Below are 3,757 nucleotides of genomic sequence, written 5' to 3'. Positions count from 1 at the left end.
TCCCCAGATTGTACTTGGATCCATGCATGGTGATGGTAATCAAAGTGATGGTAATAGTCTGGCAAAGATGGTAGTGATGGGTGTGGTGGAGTGGTGAGGTTTGTGAAGCAGACATAGTGGTTGTAATACTGTTGTTTGTTGTTGTGATGTACCCTCGAGTCAACTACAACTCACAATAACCTTATGAACAACGGCTCTGAGTCTCGCCCAGTCCTGAGCCAATCTCACTGCTTAGACACACCTGACCCCATTGATACTATGTCAATCCACCTCCCTCCACCCTTCCATGCATGACGTACTTCTCCAAGGACTGGTCCCTCCTAGCCACGTGCCCGAAGTATGTGAGACAGAGCTTCAAAATCCTTGCCTCCAAGGAGCATCTTGGTTTCACCCTCTCTAGGATGGAGCTGTCAATTCTCTTGGCAGTTTATGGTATGTTCAATACTTTTCTCCAGCACCACAGCTCAAATGCATTGATTCTTCTTAGGTCATTCTTAGTGACTGTCCAATTCCCTGATGCACAGCAAGTAACTGCAAAGACCATGTCCTGGATCAGGCACACCTTAGTCTCCACACTGACACTGCTGCTCTTTAGCATTCTGGAGAGGTCCCTAACAGCAGATTTTCTTAACGAAATCCATCTTTTGATTTCTTTTGATTTCCTGACTGCTGGTGCCACGAGTGTTGATTGTGGAGTAAACTGAAATTGTTAACAATCTCAATCTATTCTCTATCTCTCATGGTGCTGCCATTTGGCCCAGCGGTGAGAATCTGTCTTCTTGATGTTGAGCTTTATGTAGAGGACAATGTGGTGGCTATGGCAGTGATGGTAATGGCAGTGGTGGCTGTGATAAGACTGACAATATGGTGGTCATGGTGGTAGACAGAAGTGTCTGGAGGTTGAGGAGTACAGGCAGCTTAAAGGTACGTCAACCAAAGCTGAGATTAGGGAATAACTGAGTATATCTAAGAAATTGGCAGAATAAGAAAAAGGATGTAAAAGGTATACAGAAACCAATTACAAAGGTCTGTAAACCAAATGAGAGACATTGTACTGTTGATTAAATGAACAGCAGAGTTACAAAGATTTTTTTCAGTTTGATGTTACCATGTGTGTTGGGGGAAACTTTTTTTAAAAAAAAAAACTTTTTTTATAATTTTACTTTTTTAATAATTTTAATGAACATTTACAGAGAATTTGGATTTCCATTCATTCATTGCTGCACTTCGCTACCTGCCCAACCCTCTCCCCCCGCCCCCCAGTTCACTCCTTTCTTTCAAAAGTAAAAGAAAGACTCCCTCCCTGGTACACAATCCCCCCGCACCCCTCCCACCGCCCCAAGTACATTCCACTATGCAACCTTAATTGTGGACTTTTGTGATAACTATAATACCCTATCATACATCGCTTTTAAATTATTGTTAGTAGAAACATTTCTAGTGCGCAGGGACAGTTTGTGAAAATATATGCACATTCCCTTTTTTGAATAAAATTTTTCTTCTTTATTGGTTTACTTAAAAAGTTCATATACATTGTTTTTCACACCGGATTTTACCCATTTTCTTTACACACCACTCTTTCCACCTATCAAATTGTGCGACCTGATGATTAACTCCGCCCACTGTGATCCCTCTGCTCCCACCCTTCCCCCCACCCCCTTGGATTCTCATACACATTCTACAATAATGGTCTTATCCAGTATTTGTCCTGATGGAACTGAGTTAGTTCACTCAGCGTAATGCTCTCCAGTCCCTCCCAAGTTAAGTAGTGATTTACAAAATCATTACTCCTGCGTGCTGCATAGTATTCCATCATGTGTGTGTACCATCATTTCTCAATCCATTCCACTGTGGTTGGATATTTGGGCTGTTTCCATGTTCTTGCAATGGCGAATGATGCTGCTATGAACACTGGTATTCAAGTCTCTGTGCCTCCGTTCTCACTTTCTCATGGTATATTCTAAGCAGTGGAATAGCTGGGTCATATGGAATGTCTATGTTTAGTTTTTTGAGGAAATGTCAAACTATCTTCCAGAGTGGTTATACCATTTTACAATCCCACCAACAGTGTGTGAGAGTTCCTATCTCGCCACATCCTCTCAAACATTTATCACTTGCTGGCCTATTAAATGTTGCCACTGCTACTGGGGTGAGATGGTACCTCATTGTGTTTTTTATTTGCATCTCTCTTATTGTCAGTGATTTTCAACATTTCTTCATGTGTCTGTTGGCCATTCGAATGTCTTCCTCTGTGAAAAGTCTCTCCATGTCTTTTGCCCATTTTGTATCTGTGTTATCAGTCTTTTTCTTGTGGAGGCCCTATAGTATTCTATAAACTTTTAAGACTCTTGTCTGAAATGGTATTGCCAAATATGTTTTCCCAGCTTGTAGGTTTTCTTTTCACTCTCAGAAAAAGTTTTGGATGTGCACAGGGATTTAATCTCTAGAAGGTCCATTCATCAGTTTTATCTTCTCCACACTGCACATATCTGGCCATAGTTGGCAGTCTCTTTATACTGTGAAGTAAGCCATCTAAGCTTGATCCCAGTTTGTTTCTGATGAACTTGATGGTTTTGGGGCTTAACTCCCAGGTTTATGATCCACCTTGAGTTGATTTTTCTATATGGTGAGATGTGGATCCTGTTTCAGCTTTCTGCAGGTAGAAGAAAACGAAAAATGCCTATTTTTACCTATCACACTATCAAAATATTTACCGGGGAGTGATACTCCCTGAAGCCAAGGGACTGCAGAAAGAAACATTTACGTATATTGCAAACATTAGACTAAATTGGCTCCAGTTGCCCAGAAAGCCAGTAAAACTATGTCACATACCCACAGCTGTCGAGTCAATTACAAAGCATAGTGACTTCTACAGGACAGAATAGAACTCCCTCCACAGTGTTTCTGAGCCAAGAAATCTTTATGGAAGTGATTGCCTCCAAACTTGAACTACAAACTTTTCAATTAGCAACCCAAAGTTTCATTCACTGTGTAACAGACATCCCCCCTCCCCAACCCCAGAACACATGGCTTCCAAGACAGAGTCCAATACATGCAAATCAGGCTTCAGAGTCAGCTGGCCAGGGATGATTCCAATTGCCTCATTCACTGGTCTTAACCGTCCTGTGCCTGAATTCCTAGTCCCCAAAATGAAGAGGGTACAGTTTGTGTTCAGGTGCTAACCTAACAGTGAGTGATTTTGACCAGCTGTTTCTCATGGCCTGCACTGAAATCAGTTTCCATAATGATTAAAGTCAAGAAAACCTTATGAACAGTTCTACTTGGTAACATCGAACTGCCATGTGTTGGAATCAGCTCACCAGCAACTAACAACAACAAACAATTAATAAAAACAACAAACCCCCTCAACGACTTCCTGAGAAGATTAAATCCGTTCACACTCATAAAGTACTTGGGTCAAAGCCTGTTCCTGTTATCGTAATGAAAGTCATACACTGTTGCTTTCATTATTCTGTCGGTCCAGCAATCTCCCTTCGAAGTATCTAAGGAAGTCTTAATTAAGTGCACAAAGATGTATATCCACATTTGTCTATCATTTGGTGATTTATAAAAGGCCAAAAGTGGAAATGTCTGATTAAATAAATTTTTGTAATCTTTACCATGAAGCACCACGTGACTATTAAACAAAATTATGTTGATACATATGTATTGATGTCAAGACATTTATAATATATTTTCAAGGAGGAAAATCAAGCAAAAGAAGAATAAGCATAGCTGAACCCCAGTGAAATTGTAT

Source organism: Elephantulus edwardii, unplaced genomic scaffold (assembly GCF_000299155.1).
Source record: "Elephantulus edwardii isolate Elephantulus edwardi_28Jun2011 unplaced genomic scaffold, EleEdw1.0 scaffold00027, whole genome shotgun sequence".
Lineage (NCBI taxonomy): Eukaryota > Metazoa > Chordata > Mammalia > Macroscelidea > Macroscelididae > Elephantulus > Elephantulus edwardii.
Note: the sequence above shows the minus strand (reverse complement) of the source record.